This window comes from Eubalaena glacialis, chromosome 17, assembly GCF_028564815.1.
Source record: "Eubalaena glacialis isolate mEubGla1 chromosome 17, mEubGla1.1.hap2.+ XY, whole genome shotgun sequence".
In the NCBI taxonomy this organism is placed as follows: domain Eukaryota; kingdom Metazoa; phylum Chordata; class Mammalia; order Artiodactyla; family Balaenidae; genus Eubalaena; species Eubalaena glacialis.
Genome location: NC_083732.1, coordinates 84,102,699 through 84,123,177, shown reverse-complemented (window position 1 = coordinate 84,123,177; position 20,479 = coordinate 84,102,699).

Below are 20,479 nucleotides of genomic sequence, written 5' to 3'. Positions count from 1 at the left end.
ACCGTAGGAGACATCAGATGCCCAGAGAAGACCCTTCATCTTCCAGCTCCAGTGCCCACTTGATTTTTCTAACAATTAAAGACTATATAAGGGCTTCCCTGGTGGCGCAGTGGTTGAGAATCCACCTGCCAATGCAGGGGACACAGGTTCCAGCCCTGGTCTGGGAAGATCCCACATGCCGCGGAGCAACTAAGCCCGTGCGCCACAACTACTGAGCCTGCGCGTCTGGAGCCTGTGCTCTACAACGAGAGGCCGCGACAGTGAGAGGCCCGCGCACCACGATGAAGAGTGGCCCCCGCTCGCCGCAACTAGAGAAAGCCCTCGCACAGAAACAAAGACCCAACACAGCCAATAAATAAATTAAAAAAAAAAAAAAAAAAAAAACTATATAAGAGGGAAAAAAAAAGAAAGAAGAATAAGAAGAGGAATCAGCAGTTTGAATGCAGCCAGGAGTTCACTTCACTGCTTATAAACCTTAATTAAACCCAATTTGTAAATCTTAATTGAACCACATGTACAGGCATTAATGAAGCAGTATAATAACATCGTTTTCCCAGTAAGACAACACACTAATACTAAATACTTATATTCCTGGAAAATGCACTCGTGTGGGCCTCATCAAAGCACAATGGAGAAGCAGGTAAACAATTAATCTCACTAATCGCAATCAAAGACAAAAAGTACAAATGAGTTGTCTAGAGGAATCAACTTTGCCAGATTTCCTCACAAACAGATATGATGCTAATGAAGTGACAGTGTGAATAAGCGAGCATCTGAGGAATTTTAAAACTCAGTTGGAATGGCAAGAGAAGGACATTCAAACTGGGGAAAACCAAGGCCTTCTCACATGAAAGTCAATCCCTGCAAGATAACGCTCAGATTCATTCATTCGTTTATTTAACAACTGTACACTTAACGTTCACTCTAGTAATCATTAGCAAGATATATGTGTATCAGATCATCACGTTTTACACCTCAAACTTACACAGTGTTATATTTCAGCTATGTCTCAATAAAGCTAGAGAAAAGTAATTTTAAAAAAAACCCACTCGGTAAGCTGTTTACTGTTCTTGAAAATGAGGACTTGAACATAAATGAGACATGTTCCTTGATAAGAAAGTGTGGAACAAGAAAAATTCAAGGACTATTTGGGGTCAGACACTTTCATAGGTATCTGATTCATTTTTTTTGTTTTTTATTTCCACAACAACTTGAGAGTCAGGTGTTACTAATCACATTTTACAGATAAAATTATTTGGAAGTTCAGTAATTTGTTCCATGTCACATATTTGAATCCCTTACATTTATTCTCCCAAGAGTTCCTAAAAGGATCTCAAAAAAAACCCCAAAAACCCAAATAAGCAAAAATATTTGATTTTATTACTTCCGCTGTTGAAGTGATTTAATGTCTCCTAGAATAAAAATCTAAATCATTTAATCATCTCTTGAAGATGTTCGTGATCCAGCTGCTGTTCACCTCCAAGCCCCCATCTCTTCATCCTCTCTATCACTGTGACACATTCTAATTATACATTATTACTTTGTATTCTCTAAACAGCGTCATCTCTAATTTTAACCTTTTTAGAAAAATTAATACTATTTTTTAGAGTAGTTTTAGGTTTACAGAAAAATTAGCAGAAAGTACAGAGAGTTTCCTTACACCCTTCTCCCCAAACCCCGAGTCCCCACAGTCTCCCGTATTATTAACATTTTGCACTAGTGGGGGACATTACAATTGAACCAATATTGATGCACTATTATTAACTAAAGTCCATAGTTTACATTACCCTTCATTCTTGAGCTGTACAATTCTATGACTTTTAGACTTTTTATGTGTTGCTCCCTCTGCCACCTGTTCTTTATTTGTCTCAGTCATCCCTCTGGTTTCAACTTAGAGGCCCCCTCCCCCAGGAAGTCCTCCCTGCACTTAATACTGCTCCAGGTCACATTATTGGAGACTAGGTGGATAAGTAAAGGTTTAAACTTATTTTAAACAGGCACACTTTCTGCTCCAGATATGTGCCCTGATTACCTTTATTTCTGCATTTATATCACTGTATTTTAATAAGATGCTTCTTAACTGTGAAATTCTTAAGAGTAGGGGCTAAGTCTCACTTATTCTTATATGTTCCATTGCCTAACAGAGTAACTGGCCAACAGTAGATAATCATTTTTGTTGTTGTTGTTAATTGGATAAATGCGACTCTCTTTCATTTTCTCCCAGGACATGTTTGGAGTCCTTAAACAGTGGAACCACATTTGGCTGCTGGGATTCATAGTCTGGAATTCCTCAGATAGGATTGACCTAAAATCCCCAGCTAAAATCTCCAGCTACAGACTGAGCCATGTTCCACCTAACTGCTACCTGGACCCCAGTTCACTAATAACTGTATTAAGTAGGGCAACTCACAACGGTTTTCGGACTTAACATAATCATCTACTTTCCAAAAGAGAACATTATTTTTTGCTTTGCCTTACTGGATAGTTGTGAGATGAACACCAGGGAATAAAAGGAGTTAAGGGTAACATATATTGTAAAATAACTCTACAAATGACAGTGCATAGACATGTCTTGCAGATGCCCTTCCAACTCTACGATTAAAAGAAGCATCTTCTGTTCCTCATCTCTATTTACCCTTGACCTATGACACACGACTTGATAGGAAATAATAAGCTAGACCAATCATATCCTTTTTCTAGGGACTTTAAGACACACTTTACATCTTTTGTCATTTTCAGTAATCTGACAGTATAAAATTAAAGATGCCTTTTGATTATTAAACTCACTCTTGAGCTGCAACAATCTTATCTCCACATTGTATAATATTGAAGGCAGAACATTAGACTTAATAATATTCATTCATCTCCCAGGAGTACATTTCCTTTGTCCTAAATTTTGTTAAGTAGTGTATCATAGAAAATAAAGGCAGACGGCTTGAACAAATGGGTGGAGGAGACGAAAGTGAAAATATGCCATGAATTTGAGCCAGACACATGGCAAGGCAAAGCTGTGTACAGATGCAGCTGAGTTCAGAGAAACCAGGCACAGGGTACAGGGTGAGGAAGCCAGGAGGTAGTGATGGAATAAGCAAATAAGCAATGAACCAGAGGCTCTAAGAACCTGCCATATTTAATGTTTATCATTTGGGCCAGTAAGTTTTTTCATGTTATTTCTTTAATTTTTGTCACTTTACATTATTATCCTCAATCTAGAGATGAGGAAATTGTCACTCAGAAATGTTAATCAACCTTCCAAATTTTTACACTAAGTCAAAGATTCCAGTCCCATCTGTCTGCCTCTTGTCTGTGTCCTTAACCATGGCTTTGAGAGCCTTGGAGGGTCATATTTTCTATGGTGGATTGTTGGTCCGAAGTATCCACAGCTATTAATTCTAAACCATGACACGAAAGGCCCAAAATTGTGGAGTAGTGTCTAATCTGTGCTCTGTGTCTTATTATTCCTCTGATGATGGCCAGACAATCCTACTCTCACTTGTGGCTACAGAGAGCCTCCTCTTACTATGACCCTATACTCTGCACCAGAGGTTGGAAAATATTTTTGCAAGAAGCCAGAATAGTAAATATTTTAGGCTTCTTGGGCCACAGAGTCTCTGCAAGAAAGCTGCCACAGACAATATGTAAATAAATGAGGGTGACTTTGTTCTAATAAAAATGTATTTGTAAAAACAGGCAGCAGGCTGGATTTGGCCTGTGCAGGTTGGTGTGGAGATCTTTCAAGGCAGTGCTTTTCTAAACTATTTTGGCCATACTGAGAGCTACTGTAGAACATCAGTTATATGCATCTGTGTCATGTATAATTTATAACAGAGGTTCTCAGAAAACATTTCAGTCCTACACCTGATGGACATTAATCGTTTATTTTGCGTTTTATTTTATTGAGAGAAAAAGTGCTTGTCCTGCACCATTAAATTGACTTCAAAATCTAATGTACAGTTTGAATAACACAAAATATTATGAAGATTAAAAAAACTGGATCAGAACAATTTCTTGGGAGAATCCGGAATTACATGAAGCAACAATAAATGAAAGGGGGCAAAAAATCAGATCTGGACATGTCATTAGAATCCCCAAAATAATGGCTTAGTCAATGGATAATTGAATACATTTTTTAAACAAAAATCACTTTCTTTTATAGGAAATATGTTACAATTCATCATCCAAAGAATTTTATCTCTTCTTGTGGGATTTTAGGCTCCATTATTGCTATGAAGATAGCTTTGACTAAGGAACATTGCCAGGTTCTGCAAATCTGATATTTTCATTCCAAATATATTAGTGAGTTCCCTCTATGTTTCAGGGACTAAGCTGGGTAGGCAGGTGACAAAGACAACAAAAGCCGCCATTTGTGGGAGAAGTGAAGAATGATTGGGGCCAGCTATGTTGTGGGAAACAGAGTATGTTAGAAAAGCAAAGAAACAAGGCGTCTGAATCAGGTTGAATTTCCTTATACACAGGCATATGTATTTTAACGGGCTTTTTCTAAAAGTAGGAGGTCAGGAAAACAGATAAAATATTTTCTTTCTAGGTTTACTTGCAGGAGTCCTTTAAGCACAAAGCAATAGAATCAATGGCACACCATACCCCCCTCTAGGTTACCTGGAAACCCAGAGCTAAATGCAATACTCTAAACTAGAAAGTTCATTCATCCCAGGTCTTAGGTGCATCTGTCTCTCTCCACCTTAAAATTTATTTCTCTCTCTCTCTCTCAATCTTCTTCTTTATCATATATATGTATATACATATATAACTATATATTATAACAATTTATAGTTATACACATAACTATATACAATATATACATATATAAATTTATATACGTATGCATGTATATGTACATGTATAAATATATAAACAAATATGTGTAGCTACTTTGCATTTTTTATTGTAAATAATATATTTGTACACTAATAACACTCTCTGTCATCTTTCCCTTTCTGTCTCTCACACATATACACGTATACACACATTGTAGCAACAATTTTAATATTATAGTTTTCAAATATTGGCCTAAATGGGATTATTTTAATTTAAAAATGAGTCTAGAAACTTTGGGAAAGCACTTTGTAAAACATGTTAACAGCAAATAACAATTAAACTATTTTGCTTGGTACTTTTATTTCACAACAGTATTTCTGTTCTCACTACATCACCTATGAAGAGTGATACCACATTCAGCAAATATAACATATAGGTTGCCCAGTTAGCTTTAATTTCAAATAAACAATAAATAGTATTTTACCATAAGTATAACATATACATTTATTTAGGTCATATTTACATTAAACGCACACATTTTTATTTTAAGTTCAAATGTAACTGATCATCATACATTTAATCCGGCAACTCTACCTGTGAAACCATCCTGAATTGGAAACAATGAAAGTGAGATATCTTAGGACTTCCCTGGTGGCGCAGTGGTTGAGAATCTGCCTGCTAATGCAGGGGACACGGGTTCGAGCCCTGGTCTGGGAAGATCCCACATGCCGCGGAGCAACTAGGCCCGTGAGCCACAACTACTGAGCCTGCGCTCTAGAGCCCACGAGCCACAACTACTGAGCCCGTGCACCACAATTACTGAGCCTGCGCGTCTGGAGCCTGTGCTCCGCAACAAGAGAGGCTGCGATAGTGAGCGGCCCGCGCAGCACGATGAAGAGTGGCCCCCGCTCGCCGCAACTAGAGAAAGCCCTCGCACAGAAACGAAGACCCAACACAGCCATAAATAAATAAATAAATAAATAAATAGATAAATAGATAGATAGATAGATAGATAAATAAATAAATAAATAAATTCACCAGAGAATTCTGTTAAAAAAAAAAAAAATAATAATCTGCCCGCCAATGCAGGGGACAAGGGTTCGAGCCTTGGTCCAGGAAGATCCCACATGCCCCAGAGAAACTAAGCCCGTGTGCCACAACTACTGAGCCTGCACTCTAGAGCCCACGAGCCACAACTACTGAGCCCACGTGCCTAGAGCCCATGCTCTGCAACAAGAGAAGCCACCACAATGAGAAGCCGCGCACCACAACAAAGAGTAGCCCCCGCTCACCGCAACTAGAGAAAGCCCTCACACAGCAACGAAGACCCAACGCAGCCAAAAATAAATAAAATAAAAAATAAAAAGGAAAGTGAGATATCTTGATGACTGAAGGGGGCTTTTCAATATTCTCTGAAAACAAGTAAAACCCTGTCTTGCCCTCTGTTGTCAAGAGCTCTGATTCTTGATGAGTTTATTGAAATAATTACTTCCTTTCTATGAAGCCCGTAATGGTGTGCTTAAGAAATTTGTTATTTACTATCTTTGTTTCTCTACCCTTTTGCTGTGTTCTTAATCTATCTGTATTGTGGAATCTGCATGTTAAAAAATATATTTTTTTTCTATGACAGGGTGTTTGGGGTCTACGGTTTGAGTAGAATATGTTTTTTAAGAGGAAAATCATTATCAAAGCTGAAGTCTTGTAGGCTGGCATGACTTGCTCATTAGTTTCACTGCACTCAGTTTTGATCTCCAGAACCTTCACGGGAAAGCATTTAATATGCAACCTTCCTATTTCCTTCTCGGTTCATTAATTTGAGCCATAATCTTATCCATTTCAGCGCTGAGCTTTTACCAGGCACTGTCTAGATGAGCCGTCCAGCCAATAAATCCAATAAAGTCATTTCCCAAAGTGGAGACATTTCTCCCACGGAACACTGTCTTGCAGCTGGGACATGCCTGTTGCTGCCGAAGTTAGAGATTGACAGGAACATGGACTTATTTTGAGTTTTCCTAGAGAATCTTTGAACGAAGTGGAAAAAGTCTGGTTTGGGGTATCTTGTTTCTTACCGGGGATGTGGGTTTTGAGAAACCATGCTCATTCCCCTCACCCCTTGGTATATTTAAAACCAATGGCATGGTGCTTCTGACTCATGCATTTTCATTTTGAAGGCAATCGCATGACCATCATTTCACGTGAATATGAAAGCAATATGTTAATTGATATAATTCTCAATTGCCCTATATGGATTGAGATCAGGAGATATTTTTTTCAGACTTGCCAAAACCATATTATTCTCTGCTGCTTGATATTTCTGTTGTTTGTGAAACCACAGGAATCAAGCACATTTTAGAGTCTAACTGATCACATTTCAGAATTTTTGTCCAAGTTTACTGTAAGAAATGAATCAGATTCTAATTCATCTCATCCCTAAAAGAAACTGGAGAAGTAAAATTAATAACAATAACAGCGACCCTTCACTGAGTGTCTACCATAACCCTGTGAGCTATTGTCTCCATTGAACAGATGAAGAAAATGAAGTCGCTCAGCTCATCAGTAAAAGAATGAGCGTTCTGGCCTTTTTATACTGGCCTCCGAGCCCGTGTCTTCCCCCTGGAGCTTCTTTTTTCAGGGTTCTATGTGACAAATATTATTGATCCCCTTTTCTGAGTCAGATGCCGCCTGGGCACAGGCATAAACAGACCATTGACACGTTTCTTCTTATCATACAGCCTTCGTTTATAGTGTGAAAACAAAAAGTTAACAAGAAAAGAAACACACACAATACAAGTATACATTGTGAGAGAGAGTAAGGGGTGCTCTAGCCTCACTTCCAACCCTAACATGGGAAGCCAGAAAAAGCAATTCTGGAAGTCGAGTTTGGATAACATCTTTCATGAAATCTTTGAAAAGAAATGGTCAAAGTGAAGAAGCTGGGCAGAAAGAAAATCCTGGGGGGATGTGGCAAAAGCCAAGAACCCAGGACGAGGGAGAGACAGAAACATAGCATGAGGAGCTGAAACCTCTGACATGAGCATGGGATGCTGGGTCAAGCAGACCGGATGCGAGACCGTCCTCTGCCTCGTCTAGACCCGTTCCCTTGGAAAGAGGGTTACCCACTACACCTCACTTCCACCCCAGCCTTGGTGCTTACTTAACCATGTGATCACTCTTTACAATATTTTATTTTTTTTAATTGAAGTATAGTTGATTTACAATGCTGTGCCAATCTCTGCTGTCCAGCAAAGTGACTCAGTTATACACATAGAGACATTCTTTTTTTTTTTTTTTTTAAATCTTCATCCTTCCTGTTTTTAAATTTTTAAAAAAAATTTATTTATTTATGGCTGCGTTGGGTCCTCGTTTCCGTGCGAGGGCTTTCTCCAGTTGCGGCAAGCAGGGGCCACCCCCCATCGCGGTGCACAGGCCCCCCACCACCGCGGCCTCTCTTGCTGCGGAGCACAGGCTCCAGACGCGCAGGCCCAGCAATTGCGGCTCACGGACCCAGCCGCTCCGCGGCATGTGGGATCCCCCCAGACCAGGGCCCGAACCCGTGTCCCCCGCACCGGCAGGCAGACTCTCAACCACTGCGCCACCAGGGAAGCCCGAGACATTCTTTTTTTAATATTCTTTTCCATTATGGTTTATCCCAGGAGATTGAATAGAGTTCCCTGTGCTATACAGTAGGACCTTGTTGTTTATCCATTCTAAATGTAATAGTTTGCATCTACCAACCCCAAATTCTCAGTCCATCCCTCTCCCTCTCCCTCTCCCCCTCGGCAGCCACAAGTCTGATCTCTATGTCTGTGAGTCTGTTTCTGTTTCTTTACAATATTTTAAATGTGCTTCTTTATTTAAACTTCACAACAAACCAATGGCGCAGAGACTATTTTATTCCTAATTTACATGTGAAAGGTTTGAAAACAGAGATAATAAGTCTCTTGCTCAAGGTCACATAGTCACTGAGTGGTGGGTTCAGTACCCAAACTCAGACATCTGATTCCAGAGCCCAGCTTCTTAACATCCCTCTGGATGAATTGGTGGAAAATAACAGATAATAAATTATAATAGCAGTTACTGGTGTTAAAAATATTATTTCCTTCCATTAGATGTTACACTTGGGTATTTTTTAAATACCTTCCATTATATCCTCATCATATTCATGTTTTCCATTATACACCTGAGCATTTGTGGCATATTTATAATAGCTGTTTTCTGCAAATTCCATCATCTCTGCATTCTGGGTTCTGTTTTCCTAATTCTTTTACTGTTTAGTAACTTTTAATTGGACGTATAGGCATTGCATATTTTATATTGTGAAACGTTCCATTGCATTCCTTTAAAGAGTATTGGATTTTTACTACTGACAGGAAGTTGAGTTACTTGTGGATTTATTTGATTTTTGAATTTTCCTTTTAAGCTGTTTTAGGGCAGGTCAAGATTCGCCTTTATTCTAGAGCTATTTGAGCCACGCTTATAAGGTCATACTGGCGTCTCTGTTGAAAGTCCCATGTATTCAACAAGATCTTTCTACTGCAGCTGGAATAGAAAAAAGTACAGAGTAAGGCTTCTCTCTACATATGAACAAGTTGGCATTCAGCCAAAGACTAAAGGGATCTTTGCAGAATCCACAGGGTTTAGCTGTCCTGGCTTCCTCAAACTTTCCTCTCTGTTTCCTCAGCTCAGCAAGATGGCTGGACCTTATTCCAATGTTCCCGTCTGTGTCCAAGTCCATAGGTTATTTCCTGGGACAGAAAGCTTGGGTGATGGTTGGATTCCCCTTGCTTGTGTTTCTTTTCTCAGAAATTGCAATCCTGTGCCTGCTGTCTTTCAATATCTGAATATATTTGTTTCTTGTACTTTATTGTCCTGTTTTCTGTCCTGCAGTTTACAGGAGGGTAATTCTCACTCACTCATTGGCAGAAGTTGAAATGCACTAATATTATGAATTTCTCACGAGATGGTACCTGTAATATCCCCCTAGAGGGTATTAAGTCCCTTGCATAGGGGCAGGGAATATACAATAGAAGTCCTCACCCAGTCTGAAGAGGTTGAAGCACACAAGGAAGACTTCTTGGAAGAGGTGGGGCTTGAGCTGGTTCCCCGAAGCCTGATGAGTTTTCAAATATTAACACTCCTTTAGTTTAATTAGCATGCTAAGTTTAGGGAGAGCACAAATGAGTGGTTGAAACTGCTTGACTTAATGAAGCCTTAATAATAACCCTAATTCAGTTTATTCGGCATCTATCACTCATAGATGAATAGCTAATGCCTTTTCTAATAAAATAGTCATAATAAAATAAAGGAAGCCATAAAATATATGATTTTTATTCTTTTAATCACATACTTTCTAAATGAGGATACTAAATCCATTTGATCAGCTCTACAAAATGCTTTAATTCTCTCTCTTTTTTATTTCAAAATTGAATTTACTGGATACCACAACAGGAACCATTAACTGTTGTTTTCTTATCCTACTGGTAACTAAATAAAAATAGATGCCAATTGCAACTCTATGTATTGCTTTCTGGAAAAGGATTCTCCTTATAGGTGGAGAAAACTGATCAAATGACCTGGATTTTGATCTGCCTTCATCAAAATTTCTTTCTCTTGGGAGCTCTCAGAGTCCACCGCCTCATCCATGAGCAGAGCAGACACTTGATAACCTGTGCCCGTGAAGGGTACAGAAGGCTCTTCTCTCAATTCTTTTTACAGCAGCTCAGACATATAGCCATTTCCAAAAAGAAATGTGAAGAGGGAAAAAACCATGATATTATCGCAGAAAATACAAATGATACTAACCCATTCCATGTCCCAAATAGTAGCTTTGTCATCCTACCATAGCTGAGTATCTGTTAGTCCTTGGAGTTTACACACTTCTCACAGCATCCTGCCTCACTGTCTTGATCGCTTTCTTAGCTCCTAGACTGTCTCCACATGGTTGCTGTAGACAAGCCTAGGCTCAGTCACCTGAAAATGAAAGCTCAGAAAGCCTGGCCTTTTTGGAGTCAAGACTTAAGGAGAGGGGCTTCCCTGGTGGCGCAGTGGTTAAGAATCTGCCTGCCAATGCAGGAGACACGGGTTTGAGCCCTGGTCCGGGAAGATCCCACATGCTGCAGAGCAACTAAGCCCGTGTGCCACAACTACTGAGCCTGCGCTCTAGAGCCCACGAGCCACAACTACTGAAGTCCGTGTGCCACAACTACTGAAGCCCGTGCGCCTAGAGCCCGTGCTCCACAACGAGAGGAGCCACCGCCGTGAGAAGCCCGCGCGCCACAACTAGAGAAAGCCCACTCGCAGCAACGAAGACCCAACATAGCCAAAAATAAATAAATGAATAAATAAATAAATTTTTTAAAAAAGACTTAAGCAGAGAAGGAAATTAAATTTATGGAACACCTGTAACATGTGTAATGTGCCAGACATTAAATTAAAATGCAGTGCCCCTTTTAGTCTTTAAACTCTGAGGGGCTGTTATTTTATTTTTGATTAGTGAGGTAAAGTGAGTTGCTTAAAGTCACACAGTTAGTGAATGGCAGACCTGGATCTCAGTTTCACCTAATTTACGCACAAACCTTCATAGACACACGCTCTGCCCAGAGTGTAGGCATTAAGCCATGTTTCCGCCCAGAGTCGCTCCTACTCACCTCTCGTTTCTGCCAAGAGGAATAGGCCTGTTCCTTGACTCTCTTATTCAAAACATTGATTGAGATCCCCCTGGGCTATGCATGAGGCTACATACCACAGGGAGCATGGTGAATAAATCCAAGCTCTGCACACTTCAAAATCTCACGTACAAGTAGGAAATGGAGAAAAGGAAATAATCATTTGCCAGGAGTGTGTGAGAGGTGCTTCAGTAAAAAGAAGTGTCAGATATCATGGGAGCAAAAAGGTGAGAAACTTAATCCAGCCTGACTTACAGATGCGATGGTGGAGGTGGAGAGATAGATCTTCTCTGGCATGTACGTTGGGGCCATTCCTTACATAAAAATAGAGCTTTCCAGATAGGTGGGAATGGGAGGTTCTCAGACAAGATTGGCCAGTCATACAGGAGAGATGGATGCCGCTGATTCAGAAACTTGTCTATTTCAGTGGAGTTCAGTTATTAGCCCAGAGTTATCAATGGGTGGGTGAGTAGTGGGGTGGGAGCTGAGAATGGGAGAAGATGGGGCTGGCTCATGTCTTATTCCTTATTTTTACTGAAATGCTCCACCTGAAATGTTTTCCACCTTGCTCTGCAATTTGTTCACGTGGTGAACTTCAACTCCATTTGTCCACCTGGTGAACTTCAACTTCAACTCATTATGTGAATACTAAACATTTACTACTTTGTCCATGTTTCTGCTGTATGTTACAGGTACCTCTGCTTTTGCCTTTATCCCCCAGAACAACTGGTGTGCACCCACCCACCAGCCCCTCTAGACTGTGAGCCACTTAGGAAAGGGAGGGTCATGTCCTATGTAACTCATAATCTCAGAACCTAGAGTAGTTTGCGTGCTAGGCCTGGTGTGGTCATTCAACGGATGGTCGCTGGAAGCACCACTAAATGAATTTTCATCATGCCATGGGAGATATATAGTGATGCATTTCAATTTTCCCCCAGACCCTTTGAATTAGCTAATATCTTTCCAGAATATTAATGTACTTGTCCTACCCCACCCTTTCACCCTATCTTCCCCTTCAGTCAGTATTCTTAGGACATTTGTGTCTTGAATTTGTGTTTAACCAAAGCCAATTTTTCTATTGTCTGCCTGGGTCTCTAACCCCTCAAAGTCCATTTGCATTATGTCTCTATTCACTCTGTTGCTTGCTATGTCTTCGATTTAGTGTAATTTGTGAATTTCATTAACATGCTATTTACTCTCACTTTGAAATCTCATATACTCTTACCTCCTTTCTTGTAGCTTATCACCAAGAATAAAGTAGATGTCTACTAAATTAAATGTGCCAATGGTATTTAATTTGGAAGGGTTATGAATACAAAGGGAGAAAAATAATAGAAGAGGATTGAATAGATTTGGAGGAAAAAAACCCAGAGATGCTTATAAAGAGTTATTCATCAAGGAAAAATATGCTTGAGAAAAACAGATAAAACATATGTGCATTGAAGGTGTGAAATAATTGGAAAATAGTTATTTAGAGGAAAATGGTAGAAATGTTAATAGATAATGCAGCACTTACATTTACAACAAAAAATAATAGTGTATATACTAGAACACTAGCGTATCGGACCTGACAGCCACTCTGGGGATTCTGAAATGTGTTCTTCTCTTTTTATAGACAGGTGAACAAGCCCTGAGGGACTTGGTAGAGGGCACACACCAAATGGTTACAGAGCAAATCCTAGAAGCCAGGTTTTCTGTTTCCTACTTAGCTGCTTTTTCCTCCTTTACCATCCTTTTACATGTGTAAGCCCTTATGGCTTATAAATGATTGGCACATAAATCATTTTGATTTGTACAATATACTTGTTAAAATAGGCATGGTACTTATCATTTTCCTTATTTAACACATTAAAAAATCTGAGGCACAGAGAGACAGAGACTAATGGAAGGACAGACTTCTAGTTAGTGGCAAGGTCAGATGTGAGGCTCTCTTTTACTTATTCTAAAATTGGCATTCTTGACAATAGACCTCACTGACCCTGACATGAAATGAATGCCAAGTTACATTTGAAAGGGACATAACAATTAACTAGCTTATCTTCAGTCCAAAAGCTAAAGAAACATGATGACTGCTGAGATGACTGAAAAATGAATTGTAGAAATTTGCCAATGGATGCAGCCTGGAGGGTGAACAGATTTCGCCCTGAATTCAGATAACCCAGAGTTGTTTATCTAGCTTTGATGTTTCTGGTCCACATTGTGTTATTGAGATCAGCCTAACATCATCGCCATATAAACCGTAAATGTGTTACTTGGGTAGGTCTACTCATTGTATTTGGCTGAGACCACAAAATAGAATTGACCTATTTCCTGATGTTCATTTGCATGACAGACTGGGTACCAGGAAGCAATACCCTGCCTTCTAGTGCTTGGCTTCTCACATTTCTTTGTAAGCATCAGTTTCTGGGAACCAGAACACCAGGTCAATAGCTTTGACACATAGATCTGAATTTCTAGAATAGTTACTGAAATAGCTGATGGAGGAGGAGATTTTCAAAGTAAGGTGGAGGAAAATAAAGACAGGTGCTTTAGCATTGATCAAAATAGGTATTGTTTTTGAAATATTCTTCAGTTTAGTTTGGATGTCAGCACTATTTGATTTTTCACAGCACTTTATAAAACTGTGCGTTCTATGCAAACTCAACAATACTCGTGTGTAGAAAAGAGTGCACACTGTTCCTATAGCTATGATGGCGATTAAAGCAAAAAGCTTGTGCTTTTGAATTGTGTCTTCATATTCAGAAGCAGATAAACTCTGACTTGAAACTCCCGTTCCACATACTCACATTGCTAATCAGACCGGGAGTATTTAAGTATTTTTATAAGAATTCAGGCAGAAATATTTGAAGAAATCAGCCCTTGATTTGCCTTAGAAGAGTACATCAAAATTCTTGTCCAATTTCCTGCTGTTCTTATTAGCCGTGTTACCCTGAGCTGGTCACTTGATCTTTCTGAATCGATTTTCTCAACTTTTAAGGAGAGAAATAGCATTTGCCCAAATCCAACAGAGGGTCGTTTTAAGTATTAGTATAATTTGAGGATGTTAGAAAGTCTGAGAGTTTCTCAAAGTGCCCAAAGACAGGGGTTTCCTAAACTTCAGTTGGATTAAGGCTAGAGTAACTATCTCAGGGATCTTTTTCTGGATAGAAAATAGAAATGGAGATTTCCAAGCAATGCTTATACTCTAAATGAGGTTGCTGGTAATGTTACGGTTCCCCTTTTACAGTTTAACCAGACTCCAAGCCAATAACCTCAGAGGGGCAACAGGGTTTGGTCAGGACACAAGAGGATGGGCAAGATTTGTTTCAGGACTCCAAATAATGTATCTTCAAAGGGAAACCTGGAGTAAAGGTATGGAGCCAAAGCAGAAGAATTCCCGTCGTGGAACTTAAGGGAAGATCATAGTCTCTAAGAACAAGGGTCCGTTGGATGCTATCTATCTATCATGAAACCCTAGCGAGTCCATGTGGAAAGAAAGGTGAGCTCAGTCTCACTGGCCAATCTGATCTCGAAGTTCAAATCATATTAGCTGGGGAAGGTACAGTCTGCAGATTTATCCTGAGAGGAAGCACAAAAGTAGTTTGGAGAGCTGAGCTAATGACCAAAGTGAAAAAGAAATCAAGTAATTTTCATGGAGCATTAGAAGCAGAGGAGATCAAATGGTCAAGAGCACAGTAACCATGGGAGCAGCACGGCACAGCCTGGGGCTGGAGCTGCAGAAGTGATCCCGGGCACGTCTTGGGTGATGAAGATATCAGATATGTATCACTGAGTTAGATTGCTAGTGCTTAACCATTGCAGTTGGAATTCTGTAAGCTAGGTTGAGTAGAGGGTTGCCACTGCATCCTTTGGCAACCTAACAGTAAGCTTATAAATTCAGTTTCCATGTAACATCTCTGTTTGCAAAAGCCTGGGCAGTGATAATTCCTTTCTGCGCTGGGAGAAATACGGATGGAAGTTAAATGACCAGCCTCGCAAAACATGTATTTAAGGCTTGGAAGAATGAGGACAATAAAAGCCAAGCTAAATTTTAGTCTACCTAATTTAAGTATCTCTAATTCAACAGCATGATTATTTCATTTTAATGGCACTATCTAGTGTAGCATTGTCATTCTCTTGCCAAAAATTGATTAGATAAGCTCTTTGTAAAAGTTATGATGACTGGGAAAATATGGGTGAGTTTAATTTCATCAGTTCAGAAAATATGATCTCTTTTCCTTATGGAGTGGAACATAAAAAAAGGAAATAGAGAGCTAAGTTAGTTGTAGTAATTAGGGAGCTGGCCAAGAAACCAGAGTTATGGTTACTTAAGACATTTCCATGGAAGTCTGATCAAAGGAAGCCTTGATTCTATTGAGCTGATAGAAGAGATATAGTTTATTAAGGAGTGAGTACAAAATAGACAAAGAACATTTTACTGCAGCTTTGGCATTTTTCTATTAATCACGGATTCAGTGTTGTCAGGAGAAACTCAATCTCTGAATGTTAATCTGAAAGAGTTTTTCTTTTTTTACTTATTTTTGATTTTCAATGAACATTTTCTCTTTTTTTTTTTCAATGAATGAATTGGCAAAGGATCCTTTGGGATCTAACAGCCTTAGTTTACTCAATTTATCAACTATTTACTTGAAACCCATTAGATATTCTAGAGTATATGAAAGACTAAAAAATTTAAAAATGTGTAAAACTTTTGGAAGAAAACTTAGGACAATATCTTTGCAATGTGGGAGTAGGTAACAATTTTTTAGATGGGATATAGAATGCAATAAACATATAATAACCAAGGATAAATTAGACCACATGAAAATTAAAATCTTCCCAGCCCCATCAAAAGACATCTTAGGAAAATGAATTGGCAAGTCACAGACTGGGAAATTATTCACAATATATATATATTTGACAAAGGGCTTGTATCCATAATATATAAATAACTCTCACAATTCTACAATAAAAAGACAGACAACCCACTAAAAGTGAAAACTATTTGAAGAGTCAGTTTATACTTAGGTGAAGCAAATAACCACTAAACACATGAGATGTTCAACTTCATTAGTCAGGCAGGAAATGCAAATTAAAGCCACAATGAGGTACCACTACACACCCATTAGAATGGGTAAACTTTAAAAAAAATTTTTAAAAAACCCCATAACACAAAGTGTTGAAGATGTGGAGCAACTGGAAACTTCATAACTTGCTAGAGGGAATACAAAATGATATAATTTTGGATAATAGTTTGGTATTTTCTTTTAAAGTTAAACATACATACAAGCCAGCAATTCCACTCCTAGGTATTTTACACAAGATAAGTAAAAATACATGTCTACACAAAGACTTGTATACGAATGTCCATGGCAGCTTCACCCATATTAACCAAAACCTGGAGAAGACACCATTGTCCATTAAGAAGGTGTATAAATAAAGGGGTGACATATACACTAATCAGATAACCACAATGTACACTTTAAATATCTTACAGGGCTTCCCTGGTGGCGCAGTGACTGAGAATCTGCCTGCCAGTGCAGGGGACACGGGTTCGAGCCCTGGTCTGGGAAGATCCCACATGCCGTGGAGCAACTGAGCCCGTGAGCCACAACTACTGAGCCTGCGCGTCTGGAGCCTGTGCTCCGCAACAAGAGAGGCTGCAATAGTGAGAGGACCGCGCACCGCAATGAGGAGTGGCCCCCGCTTGCCACAACTAGAGAAAGCCCTCGCACAGAAACAAAGACCCAACACAGCCAAAAATAAATAAATAAATAAATAAAAACAATGCTTGTCTAATGAATAATTAGAGGATGGATTTTAAAATATATATATCTTACAATTTTATGTGTCAATTACACCTCAATAAAGCTGAAAAAATAAAGTGGGGTATGTCCATACAACACAATACTATTTGTCAATAAAATAAATGAGCTACCAATAGATACACAACATGGATGAATCTCAAAAACATTATTTTGAGCAAATGGCGCTTATATAAAATAGTGCATCCTCTATGATTACATTTATTTGAAAATCTGGAAAATGAAGATCTATTCTCTAGTGAGAGAATGTAAATCAGCGTGGAGTTCGGGATGGTGCAACAATGGGCACAAGGCAACTTTGATGAGTGACGGGAATGTTCTGGATCTTGATCATGGTGACAGTTAGGTGTATACATTTGTCATAACTCATGGAAATGTGCATTTAAAATGTGTGCATTTTGTTGTATGTAAATTATACATCAATAAAGTTGATTTACAGAAATGTATGGCATTGCACTATGATACTCCAACACAGAACAAAACTGGGCATTATATTTTAGATTAGGCAGGCAGAAGCCTTAGTTCAAGAAAGGTAAATGTGGTTTGACAATGCTTTTGGTAAAAAAAAAAAATGCAAGTAGAAGACAAACAAATTAAAACAGGTAAGAGTTGGCAGTTCTCAGGAGAGCCTGAGCTCCGTGACATATGGAGAAGGGAGATCCCCGAAGCTGTATGGGTGTACACAAGAGTGGCAAAAACCACAGACCGTTAAGTGTGGGCCACACATAGTGACTTTCCTCCAGAAAGTACTGCCGGAAAAGGAGAAACCAATGAGTGAGTTTACAGGGGAGAAAGCTGACAAACACTGCCTCAACCAGATGGTCAAGATTAACATCAGCAGGAAGATTTTAACTGAGCCCAGAAGTATTAGTGAGAGTTTGATTTAAGATTTAAGAAAAAAGAAAAAAAAAAAAAGTACAATCTGTTTGTAGGACATTATGTTAACCTTAAAAATGCATTCCAGTATACATTAGGTGCAGACACATACTGTTTGATTCCACTTATACAAGGTACCTAGAATAGTCAAATTCATAAAGTTGGATGATACACTGGTAGATGCCAGGGGCTGGGGGGTGGGGGGGATGGGATGGAGAGTTAATATTTAACGGGAACAGAGTTTCAGGTTAGGAAGGTGAAAAATTCAGGAGATGGATGATGGCAAGAGTTGCACAACAATGTGAATGTACTTAGTGCCACTGAGCTGTATAGTTAAATATGGTTAAAATAGTATGCTTTATATTATGTGATTTTTACCACAGTAAAAAAACACTAAAAAAAAAAAGATTTAAGAAATATGTACAGAATGAAGGGGAGCATTTGGGGCAGAGGTGAGATTCCCAGAGCTGCGAGAGTGAGGAGCATCCGCATTTGTGAGCTGTGAGCAGGGAAGTGTGCAGCAGCAGAGGCGGCCAGGGAGGGGTCAGGAAATATCGAGATAGGGATTAGGGCCCGAGTAGCTTGAAGCAGAGAGGAACAGCAAAAAAAAAAAAAAACAACAACAGTTTGGTGGTCAAGGAGGATTTTTGTGAGCCACGGTGGAGGATTGATCCTGAGGTCCAGGCTCGTGATTATTAGAGTAATAGGCTCCCTATCTCCCATCCTGGAAGCAAATCTTATCACTGGAAGAGGCATTTAATTTCCAAAGCATGGATTCACCAAGATGGTTATGACCATTGGGAATGTAATCCTGCCTTGTCACTCAGGAACTTTTCCCAGAGATAATGTGCTCCTGCGGTGTCTTAAATTTCCTTGAAACTTCACGTTCTCAGACCAGTCAACTTCCAAGTCTGAGGTGAAAAATCTTTGACATGGGGACTTGTGCCCTTCATTCCCTCAAGCCACCATTAGGTGGGAGCCTTGGCTCCATCACAATAGTTAGTCTCAGTGTCGCCTGGGAGCCTTTCTCAAGACTGTGCTCCAGGCAGCCTCTTCCAAGTTATGCAAGGAACATTGAGAGAGAATAATGATGATGATGATAAGAAAATAAGAGTAAAATACTGACAATAAAATGAATAACAAATAACAATGGAGAGCTTGCCTTGATAAACATCTGTACTCACATGCATCACCTCATTTAACCCTCCCAAGAACCCCTCAGGTTCATCTTGTCATTATTTCCAATTTTCAAACATGGCGATTGAGTCTCAGAACAATTTTGATTTCTCAATATTACACATTCAGTAATTTGGTGGAGTAGAGATGTGAATAACTCTAACAGTCCATATTAACACTTTAAAAGATGATGAACATTTGAATTTAGTTTTAGATTTACAGAAAAGTTATATAGTACAGAGTTCCTCTGATACCCCAGGCTTTTATGTGTCCACATATATACCATTTATCATACATTTAATCCCTCCTTGTAGATGCAATCTCCTATCCCAGTGTCATTTCCAGTCAAAGAGAACTTCCTTTAGCATTTTATATAATATTGTTCAGTTGATGATAAATTCTATTAGAGTTTGTTTAGCTAAACATGTCTTTTTTTTACATTTTAAGTACTATTTCTACTGGACAGATGATGGATTCTGGGTTGATAGCTTTGTGGGTTTTTTTTAAAATCACTTTATGTATGGTATTCCATTGTTTTTTGTTGTTCATTGTTTCAGATAAAATGGTAATTGTTTTATGTTTCATTATTCCTTGCATGTTATGTGTCTTTTTTTTCTTCTGACTCATTTTAAAATGTTACGTTTTTCAGTGGTTTTGAGCAGTTTTATTTGAATATGCCTAAGTGTGGTTTTACTGCTTTTGTGCTGCTATGTAGATTAGATTCTTCCTGGATCTGTAGGTTAAGTTTTTAAAACAAATTTTTGGTGTTTTTGGTAATTAATTTATTAATCTTTCTCATTTCCTATTGCTTATTCTCCTTCTAGGACTCCAATTATATATATGTTGAAGCTTCATATCATCCCACAGGTCATCTCTTCTGCTCTCTATATAGTGACATATATCCATATATACATATTTCTAATATTCAGATAAATATCATATGTACATATAGATATATAAACTATTTTTATATATTGCCCACATATGTATATGTATGTGTATGCTTTCTTAATAATGGCTTAGTTCTAGTGGGGAATCTAGGTGTATGTATGTGCATATATTTATATGCATCAAGAATTTCAAAGTAAACAACATGCTATTTAAGAAGTATTAATTAGAATACATGAAAAACAACACACTTTGTTTTACCATTTACTAGGGAGGAATTACTCAGCTATAACT